Below are 18,401 nucleotides of genomic sequence, written 5' to 3'. Positions count from 1 at the left end.
CAGTGGGGGAAAAACGTATTTGATCCCCTGTTGATTTTGTACGTTTGCCCACTTACAAAGAAGTGGCCTAGCCAGTCTGGAGTGGCCTAGCCAGTCTCCAGACCTTAATCCCATAGAAAATCTGTGGAGGGAGCTCAAGGTTCGAGTTGCCAAACGTCAGCCTCGAAACCTTAATGACTTGGAGAAGATCTGCAAAGAGGAGTGGGACAAAATCCCTCCTGAGGTGTGTGCAAACCTGGTGGCCAACTACAAGAAACATCTGACCTGATTGCCAACAAGGGTTTTACCACCAAGTACTAAGTCATGTTTTGCAGAGGGGTGAAATACTTATTTCCCTCATTAAAATGTAAATCATTTTATAACATTTTTGACATGCGTTTTTCTGGATTTCTTTGTTGTTATTCTGTCTCTCACTGTTCAAATAAACCTACCATTAAAATTATAGACTGATTTCTTTGTCAGTGGGCAAACGTACAAAATCAGCAGGGAATCAAATAGTTTTTTCCCCCACTGTGTGTGTGTATGTATGTGTGTATATATAGATAGATGTATGTATACTCGGAGAGGAGCACAATTATCTACTGGTAATCAGAGTGCATATATGTCACCATTGTAGTAAGTCATACTGTTCTACATTTCCCTTTCGAGCAGGATGTCTCTCCTTGGCTCTTTTGACCATTACAGTCTGAGCTGAACCATGCTTCCTCCCTATTTTCTAGACGTGAAGTGGATGTTTTAGCCAATGGAAAGGAAAAAACAACCTGCGCTACATATGGATACATGTTCTGGTAAAAGCAGAAATAAATCAAATGGCAGGGGACTAATGTATGCCATAAAAACAATCTGCAAGGATCATGTACCTTGATAGGCCATTTCATTCTGGGTGCTGGTAGTTGACCAGTAGAGGTCACTCTCCCCTCTGAACTAAGGCCCAAAGACGGTACAGCAGCACAAAAAGACACAACCCAAGACCTAGACCAATCATAGGACTAATATATTATCAAACCTTTGGCGAAATCTATCTTTTCACAATATGGTAAGAGAATACAATTTAGTAGGATGGAACTGACTATACCTAACGCATCCAATACAGGACAGAGTGTAAACTAAGGGTAAAGCAGTGATTTGTCTTATTTCATTTCAAGATCCCTCTTGTTTTTTCTCTGTAGAAGATGGATGGTTGAGCTGATAAGCGTACTGGCCAGGTGAGGACATGTTGCCATCTCGGGAAGGCAATTGGACAATACGCATATCAAACAATTTATCAGACCTAATCAACCACTTGATATTCAATCCCATCATTGGATATGGTGCCCTTGTACTATTATGTGGAATAGTCTCTTTTTTTTAAAGACAAGAAATACTACAACATACATTCTGTTCAGTTTGTCTTTCTTACATGAACTCGTTAATAGAATCTGATTCATTTACCAATTTGTCTTTGTTCCGTCCTTGTAGTTGGACTAATGTTTTTGCCTTCGTTCCTCCTCGCTGTCTATAAAGGTGATTTGTGTTGTAATTGCAGTGTTTGTCTGAACGTGCCGCCTCCTACTACTTAATGGGTTCATTGGGCCAGTGTGTGTCGGGGTGTGAAGCCCCTGTCCCTGAGCCTGGCAGACAGGCATAGAGAAGACGGCTTAACACAAGAACAATGGAGTCCTTTGACCAAAACGACGCCCCCAAGATGTGGCCTCCTGTCACCGTGGCAACCCCCCCCATGGGATAGCGAACGGGCTGACAGCTGGAGAGGGAGAGTTACAAAAATGTAGTCTTGAACCTTTCCTCCATCATTTCCTCTCTCAATCATCACTCTGTGTGCAGGAGGTCTATATGTTACACTGCACTTTCCAGCTGTTGCAATGGGAATGCATGTGGCTCCACTTTGTGACCTATCTCCGGTTTTGATATACTGTGTAGGCCTGGCTGCCCTACCGATAAATAAAGTGAGTGTGACACCAAGTGATAAATCACGCAAATGTTACTTCCTGTTCATGGAATAATGACATTTATTCACAGATGGGGTCATTGATACTTTGAGTGATTTACAAGATCTTACAGTAAATCTGTTTTTACACGTCCTGCAAAAAGCTACTCCAACAAAAGAAAACCGTTCCTTAATAACAAGGTCACACTTGATTTATGTAACGTTACATACATTATACACATCCCTTCTCTTCGAAGGTCAATGGGGATGACAGTTTGGTTTCTATATGCTCCTCAGGACCTTAGTGTTGTAGGATGAGGATCTGAGCTCTCTATTATTCATGCTCTGTGGTGTCACTCTCCCTCAGCTCTGCATGGGTTTCCTATAGAGCTAAGGACAGCGGGAGGATGAGAGCAACAAAGAGTGGAATGGACTACTGCAGCACCAAGGGCTCCAAGGGCCCCAGCCTCTAATCTATTAGTGTTTTTCTCCTGATCTGACCAGTTGCTATGTCTGTAGCGGTGTTAGCTGGTTGCTACCTCTTTTCCTTTGACAGGTGACTTGTCCCAGGGTTCTAATATGAGTAGATAAATACAAGCCTAATTTGAATAGAAGGTTAAGTGGGATAGAGCTGTTCTGGTCACTTGATTGACAAGTGACTTGAGGTATGATAACAAGCCAACTAACATGCAACATGCTCTGAGTGAGGGACAAACAAACTGAAGAACAGTATTGCCAGTAGCAGTAACACTCCTACAGTTGAAGTCGGAAGTTTACTTACACTTTAGCCAAATACATTTAAACTCAGTTTTCACACTTTTTTGACACTTAATCCTAGTAAAAATTCCCTGTTTTGGGTCAGTTAGGATCACCACTTTATTTTAAGAATGTGAAATGTCAGAATAATAGTAGAGAGAATGATTTATTTCAGCTTTTATTTCTTTCATCACATTCCCAGTGGGTCAAAAGTTTACATGCACTCAATTAGTATTTGGTATCATTGCTTTAAATTGTTTAACTTGGTTCAAATGTTTCGGGTAGCTTTCCACATGCTTCCCACAATAAGTTGGGTGAATTTTGGCCCATTCCTCCTGACAGAGCTGGTGTAACTGAGTCAGGTTTGTAGGCCTCCTTGCTCGCACACGCTTTCTCAGTTCTGCCCACACATTTTCAAAAGGATTGAGGTCAGGGCTTTGTGATGGCCACTCCAATACCTTGACTTTGTTGTCCTTAAGCCATTCTGCCACAACTTTGGAAGTATGCTTGGGGTCATTGTCCATTTGGAAGACCCATTTGAGACCACGCTTTAACTTCCTGATTGATGTCTTGAGATGTTGCTTCAATATATCCACGTAATTTTCCTGCCTCATGATGCCATCTATTTTGTGAAGTGCACCAGTCCCTCCTGCAGCAAAGCACCCCCACAACATGATGCTCCCACCCCTGTGCTTCACGGTTGGGATGGTGTTCTTTGGCTTGTAAGCCTCCCCCTTTTTCCTCCAAACATAATGATGGTCATTATGGCCAAACAGTTCTATTTTTGTTTCATCAGACCAGAGGACATTTCTCCAAAAAGTACGATCTTTGTCCCCATGTGCAGTTGCAAACCGAAGTCTGGGTTTTTTATGGCGGTTTTGGAGCAGTGGCTTCTTCCTTGCTGAGCGGCCTTTCAGGTTATTTCGATATAAGACTTATTTTACTGTGGATATAAATACTTTTGTACCTGTTTCCTCCAGTATCTTCACAAGGTCCTTTGCTGTTGTTCTGGGATTGATTTGCACTTTTCGCACCAAAGTACGTTAATCTCTAGGAGACGGAACACGTCTCCTTCCTGAGCGGTATGATGGCTGCGTGGTCCCATGGTGTTTATACTTGCGTACTATTGTTTGTACAGATGAACGTGGTACCTTCAGGCATTTGTAAATTGCTCCCAAGGATGAACCAGACTTGTGGAGGTCTCAAATGTTTTTTCTGAGGTCTTGGCTGATTACTTTTGATTGTCCCATGATGTCAAGCAAAGAGGCACTGAGTTTGAAGGTAGGCCTTGAAATACATCCACAGGTACACCTCCAATTGACTCAAATGATGTCAATAAGCCTATTAGAAGCTTCTAAACCATGGCATCATTTTCTGGAATTTTCCAAACTGTTTAAAGGCACAATCAATTTAGTGTATGTAAACTTCTGACCCACTGGAATTGTGATACAGTGAATTATAAGTGAATTAATCTGTCTGTAAACAAAATTACTTGTCATGCACAAGTAGATGTCCTAACCGACTTGCCAAAACTATAGTTTGTTAACAAGAAATGTGTGGAGTGGTTGAAAAACGAGTTTTAATGACTCCAACCTAAGTGTATGTAAACGTCCGACTTCAACTGTATAAGGAAAGATAGTTTCTTCCTGGGCCTGTCTGGACTAGATGAGGCACAATCTGTTAAGGTGTGTCTTTGGGATATGCTGAGGAACACAGTACCCCTGTGTGTCTGTGTGTTTCTGAGGGAAGCTCATTCCAGTCACCCTGAGAGAGACAATCTGCCCAGTGGAGCCATTAAAGCAGGGATTGGCATCTAGATTCAGCTGTGGGACAATTTTTGTTTGAATGTATTGTCTGGGGGCCGGAACATAATTATAATAATTTGTAAAATGCAAATTGACCACAACTAAAGCAAAAAAGAAATAGCATTTGAAAATAACAATAATTTCATATGATTTCCAAATATTATTTTTTTTTTTTTCTGAATTCCTGGTGATTTGACAGTATTTAAAAACATGTTATGTGATTTATTTATCTTATTAAAAACTTTAGGCACCCCTAAAAAAATATCGCTTGCGGTCTGGTTTTGTCCTGTGGGCTGGCCGCCTGTTGCTGACCCCTGCTTTAAAGGATGTAGTTTTAGATGTGGAGAAACAAGAAGTGAACATAATCATGGTTCAGAACCATATGACACTGGACAAGGCTCCATATCAGAGACGACTAGCCCACCACAGGGATGATACTAACTAGGCACTGTGTGCCCTTGAAGAGATAATAGTAGAAGTAGGCTTATTAGGTTCATTTCAGGGTTAAGGGTTTGGTTAAGGTATGAGTCAGTTTTAGATCTTGGTTTTATAGGTCAGGAGTGGTCTTATAGCAGGGCCAACATTATGGGTGGGCCTTAGGGGGCCTGGCAAGCCCAGTACCTCCTTGCCCAAAATATTTTATTTCAGTGGTTTCCAGCCTGGGGTACTTGGCCTATTCACAGGTGGTACTTGAGAAGACTCATGAGACCATAGACTTACTGGTAAAATGCACACGAGGTGGTACTTCAGCTGTACTCCAATGGTGGTTCACTAACCCGAAAAGGTTGGGAACCACTTACTTATTCATCTGAGACTCGCGCCGACAGAAAGACACATCAATCTCAGTTAAAGCATCCAGCCGAGTGAAACAGCGCCCCCCTGTTTTAGTAAGTGTAGTAGCCCATGTACCTGATGCTGTCTGGACCAAATGAGTATGGTATGTCATACTATGTATGTCCGGGCTACATATAGAGGGGCTATGTTTCCCTCGCACGGATGCTTTCTCCGGTTTTATAGTTTCAGCAGAAAGGAAGTGGCGAAGCAAGAGGGCTAACTCTCGCAAAATCTGTCCAGTATAAACCCAATGCATTTCTATTGGAAGAATATGCAGACCTGAGCTTATCGCCTGACTTCCCGCCTTTGGACAAAGACTCCCATTGTTAGGTCAGAGACATGAGCATCTCGTCATTATATTCAGATCTCTGGTTTCAGCTTCTTGTGAATTGGAAAGGAAAGTTGGCGAGTGCAGTTAGGATGCTGGATTGATGTTTCGCCAAAATTATAATTATCCCTGTCTAAATAAAATCATTCAAAATACTTCACCAGGGACCATGACTTAGCCACATTTTTTTGGCTGTGGATTGTTTTAAATCACAAGTGTGTTTGGGAAGCCCGCCATTTGGGTCGAGCGGGTGACAATAGGTCTAACTAATTGAGTTGCAGCTGTCAGTGAAAAGCATCTAAAATATTTGTGAATATAATATCTATTCTTGAGTATAATTTCAAATATTGCAACAAGAAGAAAGGAAGGTGATGATTTGATCAAATGTTGAACTTCACTAGCAATAGCTCATGCCAAGACAGATAGAAAGGGAGGCAGACAGGTGGAGAAGAGAGGTGAATGTGATTGAAAGTATAGAAAGTACCGGAATTTATCAGGATATTTTCGACTGTTTTTAATTGTCAGCTTTAGTCCTATGTATTTTACTTACTTGATGATGGAAGTTATGTGTACTGCTGCATTGGCCTATAGGCTATCTCTGAGTCGTACTCTCATTTCTTTAGTCGCCAATGGATCACAGTGTATCAATGTGTCCATATGACAAAGGCTAGTGCTCTCGCCATAGTTGAATTGAAACTTTTAGATTTTTATCATTTTACTTTAGATTGATATGATTAACAACGTGACAATCATTTTGAGAAACGAAAACTTTATTATTGAAATGAAACTGTTCCATGAAAATGTACATATATAAATATTCATAAATGGCATGCAGATCGGTAGAAATGGTAGGATAAATTGTAATCTTCCCCAAACTTGAAACCCATGAGCTGCCTATGGTCTTTACTATTACACCCATTTAAAAAAAAAAAACGCGTGCAAGCACGTGCACACATAGGAGGTCCCGTAAAAAAAACAGCGCCTATGGAAATCAAATGCCCTCCAACTGATTCATGCAGGCGCCGGGTCTGCCTTCTAGCCTCTCCCCACTGGTCTTCTATGGCCGTCTGGCAGTGGACAGAGGGCCTGTAGATTAGCTGTGACATGCCAATTTCATGTTTATTTGTACAATTGTACTATCTATGACATGATTGTAGTAGCATTATGGAAGACGTTAATGCATTTCATGGGAAAGGTATGCTATAAACATCACAGGAGGTTGGTGGCACCTTAAATGGGGAGAACAGCTAGTGGTACTGTCTGGAGCGGATTAAATGGAATGGTATCAAATACATCAAACACGGTTTCCATTGTGTTTGATGCCATTCCATTTGCTCCGTTCCAGCCATTATTATGAGCCGTCCTCCCCTCAGCAGCCTCCACTGCAAACATACTGTATTTCTCCCACATCTTTCTAGTTTCCCCTGGTCGGCACAGGGGGGAGACAAACATACAGATCTTTACACAAACCTGATCTTAATTATGTGCTATCTTGAATGGATGACTGAATAATGAGGATCATACAATACTTACCAAGGATTTACATTAGGTGTTTAATGCAATTTATGACATAAGGAAGGGAATAAAACTTAAAAGGAACCCAGTAGACTGACTTGTCTAAATTTCATATGGGTCTTGAATATGTATCAATGATATATTAACAGGGAATATTCAAGGACAAAGGCATATCCACAGAACACTTAAGATATTAAAGAACTCTCCACTAGCTATATGTTAATTCATAGACAAACCCACATGCCCTAGTAGTCATGTATCCTGACTCATTATGAAGCTACTAAAGCAGAAGCAGTAATACTAGTTAATGAGAAGGAGATTATTGAGAAAGTAAATGTTGCGGGAATGAGAAAATGGGGGTATACTATGGGAGTCTGCAGAGACAGCGGGGGGGGGGGGCAGTGCAGACAATGAGTGTTGAGCTCCAGAGGTTAAGTCCCCAGCCCGCCAATAGGGCCCACAGGAATGTGAAAGGCTCTTGGAGGGGGCATTGTTGTCTGAGGTGCATCCTGCTCTGTAAATATTACACTACACATTACAACTCAAGGTCTATGGACTGACTAGTCTGTGGAAAGACTCACGCTTCTTTCTTTAGGAACACGGCTACTGTAGAAGACATAAATCATGTGGTATCTTCACAATCTTTCAACTTCTATGCGTGTAATGTTTGGTTTGTCTTCTGAAATAATCTATATGGATATGTAAATGAGCACAGAAACACTGATCATCCAGGATATCGAAGCATTGTTCTCTGTATGCAGAACCTTCTGGATAAAGACAACTTGGGGCATTGATATCCCTTGACTGAGCCCTCTCAGGCAGAGGGGCTTGTGATACCACTGCGTATCAGTGACTATAGCCCCAGGGGAGGGTCCTAGCCCTAACCAAGCTTGTGTCTGGGATAGACAATGGGCGTCCAACAACACACTAAATAGACTGGGGGCTGTTGACCCACCTAGGAAGATGCCTATGGCAGAAATGGATCTAAGCCAGAGTTAAACCATCAATTGAGTTTTAACACCAATGATGTTCCTCTCTTAGCACATAAAATAGGAGGCACTACATTATGACATGCATCCCGCAGTAAGACTTGTCTGAGAATCGTGGTTTTGGAGGAATGGCAAACTGGCATTGGTTTGGAATGGTGCCTTGGCCAATGGATTCTCTCCAACAGGGTTTAGCTATGGTATCAGAAGTACCCAAATTGCCGTATAGCAATTAGCGAATGGTATCTCAAAGTAATGCCTCATATTATGACAGAGTAAAATTCACGCTTTGAACCAACAGGTTCCTTCATGGACCTACGGATTTGTTGCAGTATGTCAGTAGCTCCATTGCAGAGGAGGTACATTTCTGTCATCGTTACTGAATATAGAACTCCTCCACGTAGGATGAATTATATGAGAGTCAGAACTAGTTGTTCATGTTAATTACCTTGTCAGCAACACAGCTGTAAATGTACTCAGACTGAAAGGATTGCAAGGTACAGACAGCAAGACAATTAATTTGTCAAACCTCAGAGTTGTCCACACAACCTCCTCTCCTTTGTCTTTCAATTGGGCACTGTCTTTGACAGAGTAGTGTACTTCAAGGCACTTTAAAGGTACTTTAAGGTACTAGTGGAGGAGTTTGTGTTTTCAGGGGATTTCAGAAAAAAAGGAAAGCGTGGAAAGAGTTCTCCACCACTTTGTGAGTGTGTGAGAGGTGTCTGGCTTGACTTTAAGTTCCATCCTCAATTCCTGGAGTGTGTGTCCAGTCAGGGAGGGCCCTGCTCTATGTTTCCAACACGATGCACTTCACCTTCCAACTGCTCTCTGTCCCCTTTGGATTGAGGGAGGGGAGGGAATAGGGGCCATGTGGGTGGGGATGCAGTGGGGGCATGTTCTTGGGCGGATAGGCCTGGAAATTTCCGTTGTATGTTTCAACAGCCCATTCCAGGATGGGAGGGGTGTGAGCAGTGGGGTTGGGGTTTCGGAACTTGGCTAGGAGCCAGCCACAGCAGGAAGCTTTCTAGTTCACACAGACAAAAGCAGTCCTGGCCGCTGCCTAGCTATCTGTGCAGGACTCAACAGCCCTCACAAAACAGGAACTCTGCACAGTTATATGAGTCTGGCTACACCACTGCAAAGATTGACTGCAGTCACTCACTCACAGCTACACTGACTCTTCAACACTCTAGTATATATGCAATATCTGCAGTGTTTGTCTTCATTGTGGAAATGTTCATTTCAAGTTCCATTATGTTCCATTTATGCTTTCATTTGTTATCTTTCTCTACTGCTCAAAATCCAGTTGTCTGTATTTTAAAGGCCCAGTGCAGTCACAAACGTGATTTAACCCATTTAATCCCACATTTTTCCCAGACATGAAAACATCCAAATCTTGTGTCATTAGTAAGCCTTTGAAATAATCAATCATCATTTTTTTACATTTTCATGGAAAAGTAGGTGAAAAAGTGTGTTTTATGGTCGGTCACCATTGGGATAATGTGATGTATACTGAATTAACATATTTCTCCTATGCAGTTATGAAAATTCTTATATATCCCAGCCCAGTTATTAACACATTTAAAACTCTGTCACTGGCAGTCCCCAGCATTGCTACTGGAATGCCCCATCACATTCTAGTGTGACTATTTTACATATCAAAAACCCTTATACAACACCGATATGAATACTGAGAGCAAAAACAAAAAAACAACAACCATCAACATATTTCAACATTGTAACTTTATTGTAACATGCATTGAAACATTAATATTGTAACTTTATTGTAACATGCATTGTAACATTGTTACTTTATTGTAACATGTATTGAAACATTAATATTGTAACTTTATTGTAACATGCATTGTAACATTGTTACTTTAGTGCAACATGTATTGAAACATTAATATTGTAACATTTGAACTTGTACTTTAGTGCAATATTCTTGTAACATTGTCATTGTGACATTTTAGTGCAACATTTACTAACAACTGTATAACTGTATATTCCTTCACATTGAACATAAAGGTAACATTTAGGATAGAGGTAGCCTGTAGAACAGGCATTCAAGTAGGGGCCTACACTGAACAATTATTATTATTTTTTAAATATAAATATATATATTATACACACACACACACACACACACACACACATACATACATACATACATACATACATACATACATACATACATACATACATACATACATACATACATACATACATACATACATATTATAGAGGGAGGCTTCAAAACCAAGTGCACGATTAGTTTGTGCATCACTATTTTGAACTACGATCAGTCAAACCTACTGTCATACAGTATGTCTTCAATCAAATGATCCTCTTTTCCAGAAATATTTCAGTCATTTTGATTGTCTTTTTCCCTTTTTCGTCAACTTTTATTTTCTTCCTAGAGTCTGTTGTACTGCTTCTCCTCACCTTTTTCATTCACTCTTATCTCCTTTTCTACTGTCCGTGGTATATCTTGAAGCACTCAATGTGCAGTGGCGCTTTGCATTTCTCACATGCATAGCTAGTGCGTTTGTCACAATGACGACATCTATGGAACCGGTACATCGTGTTGATTGGCCAGTAAGAAGCTTTGTCATATCTTGACTGATCTTCAACAGTAGCAGCCAGTAGAGATCTCCTTCCATGGCTCAGTGGTTTCGTGCCAAACTTTTGCATGAGACTGTGGCACTATCCATGAGAAGGTGAGCAGGTTGATGGTTCCTCCCATAACATCTCTGTAAAATAAATGGCTGTTTACGAGTGTATTGTTGAGAGACCATGCAGAGATGGGCCACCACCACTTCTTAGACCTGATGGAGATATGGTATCTTGAAACCAGTAGGTTGTGAAGTTCAACACCACCCATGTACTCATTGTATCGGTTGATGCATTTTGGTTGTGGGACTTTGTCAAAAAGCACGTCGCTCCTTGTTCCATCTCTTGACAGAGGTCTCACTGTATTTCTCCTCCATGTTTGTTGCCACTGTGACAATGTTATTGTCTTAAGAACGGACCAGCAACGTGTCTCCTTGGGTCAGAACCTCAGAGGTTCCCCGGGGTAACTTCATGAAGTCCTTCTGTGGCTTGAATGGGACATCAAACAGACAAATTTTTCTCATCGTTCCAGAGCTCCCATATCCTCTTTTTGTCATTTCATCGAGGAGTGCAAGCGAAGTGAAGAGGTTGTCATGAAGGAACTTGCAACCTTGAGGCACCTGAGATTGCTCTGCAACACCAATAACGACACTGGGTCCATGACCCAACCCAGTCTCAGGGAGGAGAGTGTGGGGTGGTGAGGAGTAGGTCATCATCACTGATAACTTTGTTCCTGTCATGATCAGTTTGCATAGGTTCAGCATATACATTCAACAGCCTGGCTGGCAAATGGCCTGTCTCCACCTCATAGTCCATATCTGACCCATCACTATTACAATCTCTGAGGGATAACTGCAATGTTGCACGCCTTGTCTGAGCAGTCACCTAGATCCAACATATCCAGAACTTGACTCAAAGTGAAACTAAAAGAAAGAACAGAGTAGAAAGTTAGGTAGAACAAGAGCTATGTATGTGTATACCTAGATGCACTGTGTTTTCCCACCGGTCACTATTGTTTCCGTCAACATGTTTACTCATTCTGTGACCACACTGAACAAAGTTGAGTAATTGCAAATGCATATATCAATACTAGACACCTTAAAGTTGATGTGTACCAAAACTCTTTGTCCTATCTTAATGTTAATATACTTTACTAACCTTTTGTTTGGGAGCTTTGATGTAGCCATCCTCTTCTCATGGTGCAACCAGGAAGTAAACAGCTCTGGTCATGTGACAATTTACAATAAACATGTGACACTGCACATATTTCATTGAGACCCTTTATTATTTCAATATTTGCTGGAAATGCATTGATATATCATTCAGTAAAATGTTTAGAGCCTTATAACTGTAAAAAAAAAATACGGTCACTATTGTGACTAAGTGTGTTTTATATATATATATATATATATATTTCCACACTATAAGATTGGAATAATACTGTGAAATTGTGAAAATTATGATAATGCCTCTCCTTCTGTCTGCACTCTGCCTGGTGGTAAAACGTCCTATCAGGACCCCTCAATGGGCCAGTGTGTAAACAGCAGCAAGGACAAAAACAAAAAGTAATCTGCTCCCACTGTTGATCAGTCTGGATAGAAAACCATACATCCGCTTTACCAACATCCAGGGTCATATACAGTGCATTATTCAGACCCCTTCCCTTTTTTCACATTTTGTTACGTTACAGCCGTATTCGACACACAATAATGTGTAGAATAATGACAAAGCGAAAAGAGGTTTTTAAGATTTTCTTTGCAAATGTATTAAAAATAAAAAACTGAAATACCTTATTTCAGACCGTTTGCTACGAGACTCACATTTGAGCTCAGGCGCATCCTGTTTCCATTGATCATCCTTGAGATGTTTCTACAACTTTATTGGGGTCCACCCTGTGGTAAATTCAATTGATTGGACATGATTTGGAAAGGCACACACCTGTCTATTTAAGGTCCCACAATTGACAGTGCATGTCAGAACAAAAACCAAGCCATGAGGTCGAAGGAATTGTCTGTAGAGCTGAGAGACAGGGTTGTGTCGAGGCACAGATCTGGGGAAGGGTACCAAAACATTTCTGCAGCATTGAACTTCCCCAAGAACACAGTGGCCTCCATCATTCTTAAATGGAAGAGATTGGAACCACTAAGACTCTTCCTAGAGCTGGCCGCCGATCAAACTGAGCAATCGGGGGAGAAGTACCTTGGTCAGGGAGGTGACCAAGAACCCGATGGTCACTCTGACAGAGGTCCAGAGTTCCTCTGTGGAGATGGGAGAACCTTCCAGAAGAACAACCATCTCTGCAGCACTCCACCAATCAGGCCTTTATGGTAGTGGCCAGACGTAAGCCACTCATCAGCAAAAGGTACATGACAGCTCGCTTGGAGTTTGCCAAAAGGCACCTAAAGGACTCTCAGACCATGAGAAACAAGATTCTCTCGTCTGATGAAACCAAGATTGAACTCTTTAACCTGAATGCTAAGCGTCACGTCTGGAGGAAACCTGGCACCATCCCTATGGTGAAGCATGGTGGTGGCAGCATCATGCTGTAGGGATATTATTCAGTGGCAGGGACTGGGAGACTAATCAGGATCAAGGGAAAGATGAATGGAGCAAAGTACAGAGAGATCCTTGATGAAAACCTGCTCCAGAGTGCTCAGGGCCTCAGACTGGGGTGAAGGTTCACCTTTTAACAAGACAACGACCCTAAGTACACAGCCAAGACAACGCAGGAGTGGCTTCGGGACAAGTCTCGGAATGTCCTTGAGTTGCCTAGTCAGAGCCCGGACTTGAACCCGATCAAACATCTCTGGGGAGACCTGAAAATAGCTGTGCAGCGATGCTCCCCATCCAACCTGACAGAGCTTGAGAGGATCTGCAGAGAAGGGGAGAAACTTTCCAAATGCAGGTGTGCCAAGCTTGTAGCGTCATACCCAAGAAGACTTGAGGCTGTAATCACTGCCAAAGGTGCTTCAATAAAGTACTGAGTAAAGGGTCTGAATACTTGTGTAAATGTGATATCAGTTTTTTTTTTAAATACATTTGCAGAAATTTCAAAGACCAGTTTTTGCTTTATAATTCTGGGGTATTGTGTGTAGATTGATGAGTGGAAAAAATACAATTGAATCAATTTTAGAATAAGGCTGTAACGTTACAAAATGTGGAAAAAGTCAAGGGGTCTGAATACTTTCCGAATGTACTGTATGTTCAGTGAGTACTCCCATACCCAGGAGGGTGTTCCCACTCTTTTTGTTAAACCAGACTTTTGCATCAATTTATATGATCTCTGTAATAGATAGTGCATGACATTATTAATTGATGTTGATTGCGATGGTAGATCTGAGTCAAGGGGGATGCCATGAGCATTCCCCATCTTCTATCTGTGCTTTCTATTTCGTGTTCAGTTTAAATTTATGATCACTATCGTACTGAAATATTTGAAAGATGCCATTTTTAAATATTTTGAGACGTATGCTTGTGATGATGGTTTCATGTATGCTAATAATATTTTTTGCACACATATTTGATATTTCTCTTCTGTCAAAATCTACTACAGGTGACACAGCCTGCATGTCTACCTGCCTACCGACTGTACCTACGTGCCTCCCTACCTATGTACCTACCTTGCCTACAGGTAGCTACTTCAATGTGCATATGTGATGTATATGTTTTGTCTCATATGTTTTTTGTAAACAGGGAAACCTCTTCTGATCTAATTGCTCCCTTTATGACTTGATAATCCCACTCCGAGGACTGCAGGGGGCTAATCATTTAAAAAAAAGCTTCAGATAATTACATTTTGCATCCATGAATAGGGAGTTCTAATAAAGAGGGCTGGTCTTTGCCTGGTTGATAGACAGGCAGGTGTTCTTGATTTCTATTCAGCAAAGAGGAAACTAAAGAATTAAGGACATTTTAAAATCCATGTGGTTGACAGATTTAAATGCATTATAGGCTACATTGTCGATAGTGTAATTTCTAACAGCCCAATTCTAATATTTTTCCCAGTTGTTAGCAAAAGATATGATCTGATCAGTCAAAAGATCAATTATTGGCAAAAGATCAGAATTGGGCTGCCTGTGTAAATGTAGCAATAGGGTCATTCACTAATGTGACACTAAACTGATCCATGCATGATGTAGGGTCAGTGCAATCCGGGATCCGTGGGACTTCCTTACCTTAAACCCTAACCTTAACCATTTAAAATGTCAACTTCAATAGGGTAGGTACTCCCCAAGGGTTCCGGATAGCATGGACCCATGATGTAGCCTCGCTCTGGAGAACCCAAGGCATTGACAAGGCATTCTGCCTTATCCCAAGGGTTTTCAGCTATAAGCACCGCTTACAGGTGGGACCATGTGAACTACAATCCCGATGCTCTGTTTTCACTTTTAGAAACGTAAATAATCATTGCTTGCCGAAACATGAAATTATCTTACATAACAGCGAAATATTATCCATAAACAAGTGCTGTAACATAAGAGATATGACCATGTGGGAACACTAACCCGAACCCTATAAAGGTGTGTAATAATTGAACCTTCATTTGTTTTTATTTCTATCTGATATGAAAGATATGTTCCTTATGTTTCCAAAACCGTACCGCAAGTGATGCATGTTAACGTTCAGAAAGAGTGCAGGGGCTCTTATCTCCCCCAGTCAGAAGATAACTTCATGAATAGACGCTAAAGGTAGTTAGCGTCAATGAATAGGCTAGATGTAGCCCGAAGAGACAATGAATGGGCTAGATGTAGCCCGAAGAGACAATGAATGGGCTAGATGTAGCCCGAAGAGACAATGAATGGGCTAGATGTAGCCCAAAGAGACAATGAATAGGCTAGATGTAGCCCGAAGAGACAATGAATAGGCTAGATGTAGCCCGAAGAGACAATGAATGGGCTAGATGTAGCCCGAAGAGACAATGCACTTATGGACAGTGGCGATTTTATCATGTAAATCTAGGTGGAGCAAACTCTAAAAAAATGTTTTAGATGCATGCCAGCAAAGCCACTACACAACACTAAACAATACATTAATTGCACTATAAAACAGTGACAAACGGTGCCCACTAACTGTTATGCCTTGATCACACCGACAGTGTTTTTGTGCAAAATAGTACACAGCATCATCTGGATATGTGTGGAACCAAAGTTCAAAATTCACCTTCTGCTACCATTTCTGTCAAGCAGTCTACACATACAGTTTGACGCATACGTTAGATAAATCCAACGTATGTACCACACAGAACGTACTGCCTCTGCAATGCAATGCTGCAAGGCAAACACAGTTTTCCATTGGAAATGAATGTACTTCTGGTGTACCAAAATGCAATGACGCTGTCGGTGTGATCGAGGTTTTAGGGCCTACACAAAGCTGTCTCAACAGCAGAGCTTTCTTTTCAGCACCATGGAGTGAATCCTTACCACTGCTATACCTGGCTATCAGCGGAGCTTTGTCTGACAGCGAAACAGTTAATTCAGCCTCATTTGGTGCCTTTAAAAAAAAACATAACTGATATGGCTGACTTGCTTAAACAAACATGGTTTCTACTGACAATTGAGATGTACAAACTATAGCATAAGGGAACGACGAGCGCATAAGAGGCAATCCGTAATTTTGATTAAGACATTAATGAGCTATGACGGACGTAATCAATAAAACTATTTGTTCAGCACTTTTGAAATGTACAGCGACAGAATTCACAACATGGACCGTTCTTACAGTATTCTCCCTGTACACCAAGTCAGAACCGTAGGATAAATAAAAGGGGCATTTAAGCAGACAATCAAAGCACTTACAATGTTCAATGATACAATTTCTATAAAACAGGCTACAGGCTACATGTGCACCACCAAGTCAGAACAGTAGGCTAAGTTAAGAGGGGGAAAGGGATCAAAATGATTAGGGTGAGGCACATGGCCTACTAACAGCTTACAACACAACATAAACTTAATATTACTTTCTAAGAAAAAGTAAAAGTCTGCAATAAAAGTCTGAAAAGCTGTCATCAAGGCAAAGGGTGGCTACGTTGAAGAATCTCAAATATAAAATAGATTTGTTTAACACTTTTTTTGCTTATTACATGATTCCATATGTGTTATTTCATCATTTTGATGTCTTCACTATTATTCTACAATGTAGAAAATAGTAAAAATAAAGAAAAACCCTAGAATGAGTAGGTGTGTCCAAACTTTTGACTGGTACTGTATATATACAGTATATACAGCGGCAGGTAGCTTAGTGGTTAGAGCGTTGGGCCAGTAACCAGTTGCTGGATCGAATCCCTGAGCTGACAAGTTAAAAATCTGTTGTTCTGCCCCTGAGCAAGGCAGTTAACGCTCTGTTCCCCGGGCGCCGAAGACGTGGATGTCGATTCCGGAAAATTATGTCATGGCTTTAGAAGCTTCTGGCATCATTTGAGTCAATTGGAGGTGTACCTTTGGATGTATTTCAAGGCCTACCTTCAAACTCAGTGCCTCTTTGCTTGACATCATGGGAAAATCAAAAGAAATTAGCCAAGACCTCAGATTTTTTTTTGCAGAACTCCAAAAGTCTGGTTCATCCTTGGGAGCAATTTACAAACCCCTGAACGTACCACGTGCATCTGTGCAAACAATAGTACGCAAGTATAAACACCATGGGGCCACGCAGCCGTCATACCGCTCAGGAAGGAGACGCGTTCTGACTCCTAGAGATGGACGTACTTTGGTGTGAAAAGTGCAAATCAATCCCAGAACAACAGCAAAGGACCTTGTGAAGATGCTGGAGGAAACAGGTACAAAAGTATCTATATCCATAGTAAAATGAGTCCTATACCGACATAACCAGAAAGACCACTCAGCAAGGAAGAATTTAAAGGCAATGCTACCAAATACTAATTGAGTGTAGGTAAACTTCTGACCCACTGGGAATGTGATGAAAGAAATAAATGCTGAAATAAATAAATCATTCTCTATACTATTATTCTGACATTTCACATTCTTAAAATAAAGTGGTGATCCTAACTGACCTAAGACAGGGAATTTTTACGAGGATTAAACATCAGGAATTGTGAAAAACGGAGTTTAAATGTATTTGGCTAAGGTGTATGTAAACTTCAGAAAAAAAGAAATGTCCCTTTTTCAGGAACCTGTCTTTAAAAGATAATTCGTAAAAATCCAAATAACTTCACAGATCTTCATTGTAAAGTGTTTAAACACTCTTTCCCATTAAACAATTAATGAACATGCATCTGTGGAACGGTCGTTAAGACACAAACAGCTTACAGACGGTAGGCAATTAAGGTCACAGTTATGAATACTTAGGACACTAAAGAGGCCTGTCTACTGACTCTGAAAAACACTGAAAGAAAGATGCCCAGGGTCCCTGCTCATCTGCGTGAACGTGCCTTAAGCATGCTGCAAGGAGACATGAGGACTGCAGATGTGGCCAGGGCAATAAATTGCAATGTCCGTACTGTGAGACGCCTAAGACAGCGCTACAGGGAGACAGGACAGACAGCTCGCAGTGGCAGACTGTGTGTAACAACACCTCCACAGGGTCGGTACATCTGAACATCACACCTGCAGGACAGGTACAGAATGACAACAACAACTGCCCGAGTTACACCAGGACACCACAATCCCTCCATAAGCGCTCAGACT

At 41.2% G+C, this 18,401-nt stretch overlaps 1 long non-coding RNA gene across 1 annotated transcript; it reads left to right on the top strand.

Moving 5' to 3' along the window:
• The first annotated feature begins 497 nt into the window (after positions 1–497).
• LOC106585099 (uncharacterized) lies at positions 498–2,748 on the top strand. The gene is made up of 3 exons (XR_001323909.2): positions 498–1,036; positions 1,170–1,205; positions 1,526–2,748. It is a non-coding gene; the product is annotated as an uncharacterized lncRNA (long non-coding RNA).
• The last annotated feature ends 15,653 nt before the right edge of the window (positions 2,749–18,401 follow it).

This window comes from Salmo salar, chromosome ssa24, assembly GCF_905237065.1.
Source record: "Salmo salar chromosome ssa24, Ssal_v3.1, whole genome shotgun sequence".
In the NCBI taxonomy this organism is placed as follows: domain Eukaryota; kingdom Metazoa; phylum Chordata; class Actinopteri; order Salmoniformes; family Salmonidae; genus Salmo; species Salmo salar.
Note: the sequence above shows the minus strand (reverse complement) of the source record. Positions and strands in the feature narration are given on the sequence as shown.